At 39.1% G+C, this 13,341-nt stretch overlaps 1 long non-coding RNA gene across 7 annotated transcripts in view; it reads right to left on the minus strand.

Moving 5' to 3' along the window:
* The window catches only part of LOC113571131 (uncharacterized), a 95,014-nt gene that overhangs the window by 66,732 nt on the left and 14,941 nt on the right, over nt 1-13,341 (minus strand). For 6 of the 7 annotated variants that reach the window (XR_014125675.1, XR_014125676.1, XR_014125674.1 and 3 more), the window contains one exon: nt 11,868-11,993. The exons of the other annotated variant lie outside the window; for it this stretch is intronic. This is a non-coding gene — a long non-coding RNA (uncharacterized LOC113571131). The remainder of the gene's footprint in view (nt 1-11,867; nt 11,994-13,341) is intronic. 7 annotated transcript variants of the gene reach the window in all.

The raw sequence follows: 13,341 nt of genomic DNA on the forward strand, positions 1-13,341 counted from the left end.
CTCCGAGCCGACGAGCAAGCTGGTTTCCTCTCATGGTTGCCGCAGCGACGATGGGCAGAAGCAGCTTTCATGTGTGGCTTTCATTCCACCTTTTGACACTGGCATGTGTCAAAAAAACTGCAGGGCGTCACTGAAACTTTGTGACACTGGCTATGCTTCTATACTTCCTGCCTGTATTAGCATATAAGGGTTAATGTATGTGAGTGAGTGGTTGGGCAGAAAGAAGCATTAAAACCAAATCTTCAAAATACAAATAAAGTGAAGCAATTAACCAGAAGATGTCTGTTTTATATTATAAACTAATTAAAAATAAGAAGTATTAAAAAAAATAAATAATAATAAAAATAATAATAATAATAATAATAATGTTAAGTAAATTGATAATCAGAAAAGAAATGGATGGTCATTAATTCTTCATGGGGTTTCGGTGCACTTCATGTTACAAAACCCAATGCCTTCACTTCCACTTTTTTTTTACACACTGACAGACAGCATTCTGTACATCCCCATAACTACCACATAACCACCATTTATCACAGGGTAAATCAACTGAAGCCCAGTTTGTGCATAGCTGGGACCAAGAGCAAATAAGAGGAATTAATGGCCAGTACAGAGGAATGGGTATCATGGACACAGTATTCACAAACAAACATGCCTCTCACACCACAATACACTACTGGGTCATATACTGCAGCACAATTAGCCAAAGATGGTAGAAAAGACACTACAGAACATATTTGAAGGAAGTATTGCTCCCAGAGAGTTCGCAAATTGACTTTTTAGAGTGCCAGTGAGAGTGTTCAACTGGCAAAATATATTACTGAACTCCAGCCTAAACAGTTCTCATGGAGCACATGTAGTCTATAGAGCAGGCTCTGTGTCTCAAGACAAAAAGTATGCACCCTTGGTGGAAGGTTCTAGAAATAATTTGTTTGGTTTATTCTAACTGAAGTATTAACAGCTAAACTAATTTTGAATTAAAAACCCTCTCCTGTCATCAGTTAAACCCCAAAAGACTCATCTCTGTTAAAAATGACATATTTGGAAATAAAATGGGGCAGAAATGCCATAATGTCCTAAAAGTGGCTTAGATGTAACTCTACACTTTTGCATTTTTCACTTTTGCCTTTAAAGGTCTCTGGAGAGACTAGTAAGTAATCTAATTCATAACTAATATACAGACTATATACAATATACTGTATACAGCATGCAGGAACTCTATTCACAGTGACTGCATGATATGTACATATAACAAGACACATTTTAGAATTCCATACTGAAAACATATTTCAAAACAAACAACCTCATATCCATGTCATGGGATATGACCACAGATCTTTTATATGACTGCATGTGGGAGAGGTTTGCCTTTAGCACTTTCTGCCAGAAAGCATCTTTCTCCATGTTATATGCACTTGAATTAACTTTATCTTACTAACCCTATACAAGCAGCTTGTGAGGACAACCTTTATCATGATAAGCTTTCTTCATGAACAACCCTAAAGTTATGTGAAGTAAATATAACTATCATCTAATTCAACAGCTTAGCTACTGGACAAATTATTTTAAGTAACATTTGTCCTAATGTTCTTTGCCAACATTTCCAAGCTGTATAAAAGGTGCTGTCAGCATTTGACATGAATCATTGTGTAACTTGGCAAGCTAAAACTCTGTAACATTATCTAGCACACTGCAGATTTGTTGTACAAAGGCAGATAAAACACAAGAAAAATGAACTAACCAACATGTTGGCTGATACTTGCTGTGAACCAATATAAATGGATAGAACAGTATTGGGCTTCAGTTTAAGTTTTATGACAAAACCTATTTTTGAATAACATATTCCAAACTGTTTTCTGTAAAATGGGTACTGCAAACCAAAGTTTGGCTGGGACAGTTCAATTATTCTAAATTAACTGCACCCACTTCTCTCTGATTTTCAGATTGTTTGGAAATACATGAAGGCTCACATTTTCCTTTTATAACTTTGCATCCGAACACGTCTCTGCTATCACTTTGAAACTAGTGAAACTTATAATACCTGGCTTCTCTACGCTCATTTCACCAAAGAAGTATGGTAATGATATGGAAAGCCCCACCACGAAAGACATAAATAGTGGATGGTTTCTTAGGTTTGTTATGTATGAAACCCTGGCTTTTTTGAGACTGTCACTGGCACAGAGATTAAATGCTCAGCCATGGTTCTGACTGCTTATTTTGCTCATGATTTCTCTTCTAGCATATGAAAACATCACGCGGACATGTTAACAAAGTTAAACATGATTTTCATGATTTTCACAAGAGAAGGTCTTTAATAACCTGAAAAACTAATTATAAAATAATTCCACTAAAGCAGTCACTGCAACTCAATGCCAAAGAGTCATTCTGATATATAAAACTTAATAAGTGATAGTAAACCCCTATCAACAAAGATGGTTGAAGATTTACTGTTTTAAATTCCTTCATTTATGAGACATACTTCTTATATAAAACTTATAGTCACAAGATTTAAAAGCAATAAAAATAAATAAAATGTTATATTTTTATCAGGTGTGTGTGTGTGTGTGTGTGTGTGTGTGTGTGTGTGTGTGTGTGTGTGTGTGTGTGTGTGTGTTTGCTCATGTACACATGGGGTCTTTAGTGTATACAAGTGTAGTCTGACGTCAACCCTTAAAATGTATAGAATGCTGAGAATGACTACAGATTCCCTAAAGGGAAATGTGTACGCCATGTACCACTGGTATAAATTAAAGATGAAATTCACATTACATAGGGTGATCTGCCTCGACAATGACACTTTAAGCAAATATACAGGGTTCGGTAATTAGCTTCTGCTCTGTTGCCTTAATAACAAACTCTGTTTAAGGTGAAATGCGCTGTATAAAGTTTTTGATTACTATTTGTTGGCTTCTTCTGACATTCATTACCTGTATGCCGCAGTGGAGCTCCCTGCACTCTTAAAAATCTTTAATCCCCCACTACTGACAATGACATCTTTTTCATAGTATTCTGTTCCAGCCCACTTGCTGAAAAATAATCATTCCTTTTGTATGGCAGTTTATTAAGGCTTATATTAATGACAGTGTGATTATTAATATTGGCTCCAACAGAAATTATTATTGCTACTAAATTCCAGTTATAAATATATGATTAAAAAGCTAAAATAACCTCTAAGAGAAACCGATCAATATCAGCTTACGCAACCTGTAAATATTTGTATAGATCTAGCTGGGAGTGCAAGACAGTGTAATTGGCCTCACTTACTGGTTGGGCCAGATTGTTTCCCCTCACCCATCCCTCAACACGGCACCACCCAATCCAGACATCTGCTTACTGGTGTGGGTGGAGCTTGTTGTTGGTGCTCTCCAAGCATGTTGAACTATATGGCGATGTTGTGCTGATAGTAGCTCAAAAAGATGGCTGGCTACATGTGTATTGGAGGAAGCACATGCTAGCCTTCTCCCCCTTGGCTTGGTGGCATTGTGTGATGAGGGATACTTAGTTATCTGGTGAGTGGAATTGGAACTTACTAACAGTGGGAGAAAATTGTGTTTAATTTTTGTGTAAAATTTAATTTTTTTTTAAAGGTATCCTGACTCTGGTTAATAGTCAGAGTGAAAGAATTGTCTTTCCTGAGGGGGTACCCATTACTAGTACAGGAATCTAGAGAGACCTCTAAAATTAACATTTTCTCTCACTGCATGTATTTCTCACTCTCTCTCAAATTAATTCAAATGGACTGTAAAGAACACCTGTTGAATGAATAGCATCTGTTGTCAAAGCAAGTAACAGAATTATTAATATTAAAAGTGATAAATATGTAAAGAGGGAAAAGAAAAATAATTTAAAAATATAGAATAAAGCTTTGAATATAGACTTAATGTAAACACACAAACACACTGTAATACATATGACAAACACACATACAATTAAATAAATATTGTATTAGTTTAAGATACAGGTTGATTGTTTTCACTGAGTGTGGCAGTTAAAAATATATTGTGCTATTTAACACATTCAGCTATTTCTCTTAAACACACATGAAAGATATTTGTATTTCTTATACTCTCTTGAAAAGATGTAATTTTTTTTATGAGTTTAAGAAATCTTGTCTTTAACATAAAAATTCCCCAAACGCCCTCCCCAGGAGGTCTTTTTCCTTCTTTTACTTCTAATACTGCATAGTATCTTAGCTGATTCAGGACTGAACTCTTCTGGGTGGAGATTTCAGATGTAGTTCCTGGAATCTGCTGGAGCCATCCTCCCAGTTTGGGTGTCACAGCCCCTAGTGCTCTGATTAACCCTGGAAGCCCTTGGTATATCTCAAGTTTTCATGTTCCTTTCATGTTCCTTGTTCCTTATTTTGCTATCACATGGGATCACCACATCTATCACTACAGCCCTCTTCTACTGTTTATCCACTGCTACTGTGTCTGGTTGTTTAGCCATTATCATCTTGTCTGTCTGTATCTGGAAGTTCCGCAGGATCTTAGCATGGTCATTTTTTACCACCTTTGGGGATGTATCCCTCTTTGACCTTGGAATGTCCAGCCTGTACTGGACACAGATGTTTCTATATACTATGCCTGTCACTTGCTTATGGCATTCCATATACGCTTTGCCTGCTAGCATCTTGCATCCCACTGTTATGTGCTGGATCAGGGGATTATTTGCATAGCATGCGTCTGGGCTCCTGCGTGGTGTAGTAGATCCCAGCCTCTATTGATCTTGTATTCAAAGCTTGTTCCTGTGCTGCCATGATTAGTGCCTCTGTGCTGTCTTTCAACCCAGCTTCAGCCATTGGTATGATTTCTCCTTTACAGCCACTTCCACTATTTGTACTGTGCAGGAGTTTATCCTCCCTGATGGTCCCTCATTTACATTCTTCTCAGGTTTTTGCTGTCTGAGGTACTCACTAAGCACTTCATCACTTGGGGCCATCATCCTGATGAACTCCTGGCTCTTGGCTGTTTCATCCTCAATAGTGGCTCTGATGCTCACTAGTCCTTGTCCCCCTCCTTCTGCTTAGTGTACAGTCTCAGAGTGCTGAATTTGGGATTAAACCCTCCATGCATTGTGAGGATTTTCCTTGTCTTGATGTCAGTGGCTTCTGTCTCCTCCTTAGGTCAGCTAATTATGCCAGTGGGGTATCTGATGACTGGTAGAGCATAGGTGTTGATCTTGTTCCTCCAATTCAGCTGACTTCTCATGACCTGCCTCACTCTTTGTAATCATTTGGCTGTAGCTGCTTTCCATGTGGCTGGTTCATGATTCCCATTTGCCTGTGGAATTCCAAGGTATTTGCAGCTGTCCTCAACATCTGTTGTTACCTTCTGGTTGTATGATCCCCTTTGTTCTAGCTAGTTTCCCTTTCCTCGTGGCCATCTGACCACACTTATCCGGTATGAAGGATATTCTGATGTCGTTGCTATATATCCTGGTGAGGTGGATTAGTGAGTTGATGTCTCGTTCAATTCTAGGATACAGCTTGATGTCATCCATGTAGAGGAGGTGGCTGATGATTGCTCCATTCTGTAGCAGGTACACGTTGCCACTCTGTGGTGATTTCACTGAGGGGGTTCAGGCCTATGCAGAACAGCAGCAGGGACAGGGCATCTCCTTGGTAAATCCCGCACTCGATGGTGACTCATGCTATTGGCTTGAAGTTGGCCTCCAGGGTCATCTTCAACAGCCCCACTGAGTTCCTGATGAAGGCTCTTGGAGTCCTGTTGATGTTATATAGTCTCAAGCATTCCAGAATACATGTGTGGGGCATTGAAACATACAGTATACCTTCTTGTACTCAATCCAGGCAGTGAACAGGTTGGTAAATCTGGTCTTACAGTCTCAAGTGTCTGTTATCCACCAATAGCTGGTGCTTGGCTCCTCTGATGTTCTTGCTAATGCCTTTCTGGGCCCCACACATGTATTGAGCCTACATTAGCCACAATGATGCCAGGTTATCGGCAAGTAGCTTGATGGAACTGTCCCTTTCTGTTGTTGATTTACAAAAAAAAAAAAAAAAAGATTCAACTATTTAATCACAAAATTTGTTGTGATTAATTGATTTTTACTTTTAATGGCTGAATCTTTTAATAATGGATATTTAAATGTAAAATAAAATAATTATTGTAAGATTAACACAACTGAATTAAATTTATATTCAAATAATTCTGTTTAATTGTATCTTTTATACTTTGAACACAGATTTTCAAAGTCAAAGTCAAATTTATTTATATAGTACTTTTACAATAGCTGTTGTCACAAAGCAGCTTAACAAATGCTCAAGTCCAAGGCCCCAGTGAGTAAGCCAAGGGCAACAGTGGCAAGGAAAAACTCTTTTGAGCATGAGAAACAAACCTTGAAAGGAACCAAGACTCAAGGGGGGGGGCATCCTCCTTTGGCCCATTGTCTCTTGTCTCTTGCTGTTTTCTTAATTCAGGTGTGTTAGATAGACGATGCTTAAAGTGTTGCACCGTTTAGCCTGAACCCTTTCTAAGTGAAGTGAACTATGACTGTTCTTTGTAGATTGAGGGCCATGCAGAGCAAGTGTTCAAATGGAAGTAGCCCCACAGCTGCAACCATGTTAGGATCCCTGCCAGAGCGTTTCATGGTCTTGTTGAAGGTGTCAGATGCACTAATTAATACCCCCCCCCCCCCCCACACACAAATAAATAAATAAATAAATAAATAAATAAATAAATAAATAAATAAATATTATATTCCTTGGTAACTGAAATGTGGTCCATTGAAAGTAAACTGGAATTTTGTTTTCTGTGACCTGGCTTTTTTCATATCAAATCATAATTTTCTTTATTGACATTAATATCTAATGTACAGTTGTCACATTATTGTTGTAGTATGTGTAACCTTTGTTGCAGATCTTGTGCTGTAGGAGCTAGCAGTACCAAATTATCTGTAAATGAAAGGAATTTTATTTCTTTTTCATTTAATTCTAATCTTACATTTGTTGATTGCTCAAGGGTTGTGGCCAATTTATTGATGTAAATATTGAAGAGTGTGCGGGATAGGTAACAACCATGGTTAACTCTGTGTCCCTGTGCAGAAAAAAAAAATCAGTTCTTCTGTTCTCAGTTATAATTGCACATTTATTGTCAATGAAATCATAACCTTTTCCTCATATATCACTTTGAATTGCCTGGAAGAATAGTGTATTATGCTTAACTTGATCAGTTTTGTTTTAGGTCTGTAAAAGAAGCGAATATTAGAATTTTGCATTGTTGCTGGACATGCTTTTGTATGAGTGCATGCTAGGTTTAAATATGATCTGTTGTTCAGTGTTTTGCTAAGTATCTGATCTTTTTGATAGTTTCATTGATAGTTTGATGTTTAATTATAAAGTTTATTAATAGTCTAGTATTCATGATGCTACAGAAAATCTTGTCTAGATTGCTTTTTACACAAATATCCCTGTAGATACTTGTCTCCAATCAATCAGTTTTTATATGTCAGGGTAGTGAGGCCTCTGTTCCAACTCACCAGGAAAATTCCACCTGGTAGTATTAAGTTAAATAACTTTAGAATGGCCAGTTGTATTTTGAGGTCGCTATATTTTACCATTTATTTAGTGTTTCTGGGGATTTTTGAGCTTTCCTTGAATTCTTTAACATTAACAGGGTAGTCTAGAGGACACTGGTTATCTTTGATTTTGATGCTAATTTCTAGATTTTTCTATGAGTTTGGTCTGATCTGAATTCAAAGAATAATATAGTGCATTTTTATAAAGATCTTCAAAAGATGTTTTCTGGATTTTTCCATTTTTATTTGGGGTAGTTTTGAAGTTGTTGTAACGTGTTTTTCCATACATTTAAAAGAGAATTTTTATTAATTGCGTTTCCATTATGTTTAATATATTTTCTATATACTGATTTTTATCTAATTAATTTTTATTTTGTTTCAGTACTTGGAGTTATTATAATTGTCTGTGTTATTTGGATTTCTATGTTTTCTGTTGAACAGTTTTCATAATACTTTCTTGGATGTTAAACATTCATTGTCAAACCATTTTTCCATTTGTTTTGGTGGGATATTTGGGGGGATTTTTGTCTTCAATTTTCTCTCTCTCTCTCTCTCTCTCTCTCTCTCTCTCTGATAACATTCACATAGTATCATCCAGGAAGTGATAGTGTATATGTTTCTTCTTGTCTACTGATCCCCTCTGTTTTCTGGCAAGGTAGTGTTAGTAGTAATGTGAGCAAAATGCTTTCATATCCGGTCATATCAATATTTTGTTCGGAATTACATTGGATCGCATTGCTTTTTCTGTTTCTCAGACAAATGCATTGTGTTTTGGAGGCCTGGGGGTTGGGGAGCAAGGGGAAAAAACAACAAAGAAGCTTAAGAAGTTATTGCTATGATTTGTTTTGTATGTTTGGTGGAACCCTTTTATCCATATGTGTGAATATTGGATTACCCCAGCTATTACCCCAGCTATCTCTTCCTGTACTCATATCAGCTTTGTGCTCTATAAACAAGAGTCAGATCAATAACTCATATCTGCATAAAGCTTTCACTGGTGTGAATGCTCTGTCCAGCAGGCTTTTCTCAATACCCTTTTTCTCAACATCAGTATTAAGGTCATTTTTATATTCCGCCAAGGTTTTCCTGTTGGGATCACAAAAAATCAATTCAGAATAAAGAAATGAAATTCATACTAAAATATTACACAGACAACACAAAGATAATTAAAACTTTTTATTCAGGATTCATTGTTATTGTGCCCAGAGGTAAGCACATCGGTTATGAGATTCAGAAATTAATTTGAGTTCGAAGGAATCAATACCATGGGGTTCTAAGGAATCAATGCCCTGGAGTTCAAAGGAGTCAGTGCCCTGAAGTTTTAAGGAGTCAATGCCATGAAGTTCTAAAGAGTCAGTGCCATGGAGTTCTAAGGAGTCAGTGACATGACTTTGAGGAAGAGCAAATTGACTGTGGTCTTACATACCATAATGCTTCATCATTAGGCCAAGACCAACTCTTGGAACCACTGCAGAGGAAGGCTAATATCCGAACCCCTTCCAATAGTGGGGCCGGGAGCTCACACTGAACCAAGCAGCTCCAAGACATCTCCAGGACATCTCCAGGACATCTCCAGGGCATCTCCAGGGCATCTCACATCTCTTATCTTAGGCCTGCTGTCACTTCTGCCAAATCTGTGCTTCAGACAACTTAATCCTCTAATAGGACAAAGTGTTCAAGGCTCTCTGCTGTTAAACAAGCGCAAACATCCAGAAAACATGGCCCAACACATGATACTTTCTTTTACCAAACATTGTGTTACGAAAGGCATTATTTAAGAACACAGACAACTTAGTCTAGCCATTGCATTAATTAGATCTTTTAAAAAATATCTTATAAAAGTGTTCTCCACAAAAAAAATTATGGTAACAGTGGTCGTTTTTATGGTTGTCAATAAAACAGGTTTTTAATCACCTGTGTGATATTCCTGTGTTGTGTCTTACAAGAGAGCATGATCTGACACTTGATTAAGGTCAGAAAAATAATGGTTTAGAAATGCACCTCAGAGAACATCCCTTCTTATTAAACAAATGATAAGGACTGTCCTTTCAGTTTTGGCTAAACTGTGCACATATGGGAATGGGATCAATACAGAGATGATTAGCACAATGTACACAGATGTAACCTTTCTCTAAACAGTTCAGGAAGCAAGGATACCATATACTCTGAGTTTTTTCATGATCTCGCTGGTGAAGTATATCAGTACTTCTGATCTTTGACTGGATTTTAATCCAGCTCCTTCACTTTTACAGTTTTGAGCCCATGAGCTCAAAAATATGAAGTACATGTATGGAAACTCTTAAAATACAAATTAGCATTTCACTCATATTAACAGAATTCAGCTGCTGAATATTCCATCACACTCTGCCTTTAGCAACTCTTTTGTATGCTCATGCTCATGCTGTTAATGAAAATTACATTTTCATGGCCTTTTGGGCTCAAAAGGTGGCCTTTTGGGCTCAAACAAAGCTCCACAAACCAAAAGTGTTTGGCAATAGGTGTGTGAGAGAAGGCCAAGAATGAGTCGATGCCATGAGACGAGCAGAGAGTCATATGTTAGCCGAGGGAGGGGAGTTTAATGGGAGCGATTTATGAGCAGACTGTGTGAGAGGCTGTGTGGTTTAGCAGGCTGACCCGTGGGCTCACTGTGTTTGTTTGAGCATTATCAGCCCGATAAATTACCCAGACTGCAGTGTGCTTTACAAACTGCCCTGCTCCATCATACTTAGAGGTTCCGTTCTCATCTGCAGTGCCCTCTCCCCTGTGCCCACAAGCATCCTTTCCTCATAATCTCTCTTTCACCCATTCACATTCTCTCCCTTTCTCTCCCTGCCCTCATCCTTATTTTCCCAGTTGTTCCCAAAGGAATAATGTGTTCTGCTGCCCTTTTTGGGTTCAGAAAAACACGCTCATCTGTTTCGATTGAGGTTCTCTGTCTACATCTCTCTGCAGCAACATGAACAGGCAGGGTCCCCACGTCCACAGTGCCTACCGCAGACAGCTACATTCTGTCTCAGCCACACACAATAGTCAACCCCTTCCCAGCACCAGGGCCCAGCACTACATGGCAGAAGCCTGTGAAACTAGCACACAAACACAAGTTCACTCACTGGACACTGGAATTGTCGTGTGACTTTCATTAACAAAAGCAGGTCCCCAGCTGCCTGGGGACCCAGAGCAAGTGAAATCTGGGTCCTCTTTGTCCCCCTTTTTCCTCTGGCAAAGGATGGTTATTCTGCTAGAGGAGCAGATAGCAGAGCGGCTGGGAGCTGGGGTAGAGAGGGGCTGGATTTTCACCTACTGCTTCATCTTTTCATGGAAGCAGCATGAAGCAACTCAGGAATTCCTACAATAATGAGTTTTGTATGAGTCCATTTGAACTGCAAGCTCAAGGTCAACCTATTAAGTTTCCTAGCCAATCTAAAATATCAGTCATGCACGACACTGAAAAAGCTTGTGGGCAATATTCCTCATACTCAAAACAAAGCAACATGATCTTATATTCGAAAACTTTTCATCACAGACATTAGTTTAATTTTCAAATCAGTTTATATAAAGTGAAAGTTGGCAGGAGAAACGTGTGAAAACATGGCAACATGCTTACTGATACCATCGGCAGACAGAGTCAGCTGGTCCTCTTTATAGGCTTTGTACAACACTGAGTACACAGAAGCTCTCACTACTATCCACTACTCTTAGACATCACCTTTAGATTTCACAGATGCAAAAGCTGGATCTTCTGATCAACACAGACTCTTCAGAGTCAATAACAGCATCTTTACTACTAAGAGAGAGACTCTGTGTGTGTGTGTGTGTGTGTGTGTGTGTGTGTGTGTGTGTGTGTGTGTGTGTGTGTGTGTGTGTGTGTGTGTGTGTGTGTGTGTGTGTGAGCACGTATATTAGGGTGTGTGTGTTTGTGTGTGTGTTCTGTTCTGGAGCTGTTTGTTACTGATATCTAATGTGTGATTTCGCCATATGGGAATTTTTTGCACACTGCCAGCATTTAAAGTTAGGATTTTGCACCACTTCTCTCTCCCTGAGTTAGCTTTAATCAAATATATAATCATCTAAAGTTACCTTGCAAATGTCAATTCAATAAACAGACAGCTGTTATCTTAGATAACAGCAGCGCATTATGTCAAAGAGCACTGACCAACCAGTTTGACGGAACAATCGAAGTGACAGTTTTACTTTTCTCCTAGACCAGTCTGCAGACGTTTAATAAGAACCTTAAAATGAACCAAGATCCATATGCTTGATTTGGGATAAACAGGAGGGGGAAAAGTAATAAACAATAATAATTCCAAAGTGCAAATTAAATACAGCACCTGTTCTTTCCAGTTCAGCATCATATTCCATCAAATCAGGTTTAAAAGAGGACAGGCCCACATCCCTGCAGCTCCATCCCCACAGCAGGAAGGCATTCCCACCAGGTGGCAGCTCCTGCCTCTCAACTGCGGAAGTGTACAGAGGAAATAGCAGTGTATCAAACAGAGCAGTCCTGCTACTTCCCCGGATGTAGATGTTTTATGAGAGGCTAAATATAGTACCACAATCTCATAGAGGCCATCTCATTTAGATTTTCTTTTATAGTCCTCTTCATATAGATCTTCTCATACAGACCAGCCTGTATAGTCCTTGTCGTATAGACCTTCTCATATAGACTTTCTTGTATAGTCCTTCTCATATAAATCTTCTCATACAGACCAGCCTGTATAGTTCTTTTCATACAGCCTTTCTCATATAGGTCCATATATTTTTGGGGGGGGTTCTTCTCCAGTACCCACAGTTGTCATTAATCACGTATGCGCATTTGCTACTCTTAAAGACCAATGAAGCGCCAGGTTAACATAAGCACCTTGGTGAATTAGGTCATATTTTAGAAGACCAGACCATTACAAACATTATTTTTATGCCACCTGAAGAATCCAAAAGCAAGGTAATTAACTCTTTTATAGCTAATGGGATGCACACCTCAGGCAGACCATTTTGGGCTTGCTCCCCCAGACTGAAGCCAGCCCTAAAGACGCCTTTCTGTAGAGAATTCCATTACATTGACAGTGTAATTTAGTACAACACTGGGATTAATCTTTGTCAGGGCACAATGGCCCACAAATTGCTCAATATACATTTAACATGGAAACAGAGACATGACCATGCTCCCTGGAACCCGAAGCCATCAGTAACAGAGGGCTTTAAAAATAGCTGCTGATACTGTCTCGATCTTTCAGCTCTAGCCCAGAGTGCCTAAGCAGAAAGAGAATAAATGAACGTAGTTATCGATGAATAATTGATGACGTGTCTCCCATTTCAGTGAGCAATGCAATCTAATGCTTTCTTCTTGTAAATGGGAGACAGAAACGGATGATTCTTCAAGTACAATGATGTACGGTGATGCATTCGCCAGGCGGGAGCCTTGTATCTCATCTGGGTGCTGAGAGAGTGTCGGATGGCAGGAGCACGGTGCAGGTAAAGATGATGATTCCGAGCATTAAGAGGAGAAGAGAAGACCTGCCGTGAGCCTTAATGGGGTGATGAGTCAGGTGGGAGGCCGAAGTGGGGCGGCAAGTTCAAGAACAGGCACCAAGCAATGCAGGTGTACCATTCACTTGGCCCTTAGCTCCACAGACCTCTGCCTTGCTGGGATCACTGACTGAGTCAGGAACAGCTGGATAGGAGAGGAGAGGAGAGGCACAGGCATGAGCTGTCTTCCACATACAGTGCTCTCTTCCCAATTCCCCCCAGGGACATGGGCTTCCATGCAAAACTGTTGTGTGTGAGGGGACACAAGACAGCACACAG

Source organism: Electrophorus electricus, chromosome 10 (assembly GCF_041902795.1).
Source record: "Electrophorus electricus isolate QZ-2024a chromosome 10, ASM4190279v1, whole genome shotgun sequence".
NCBI classification, from domain to species: Eukaryota; Metazoa; Chordata; class Actinopteri; order Gymnotiformes; family Gymnotidae; genus Electrophorus; species Electrophorus electricus.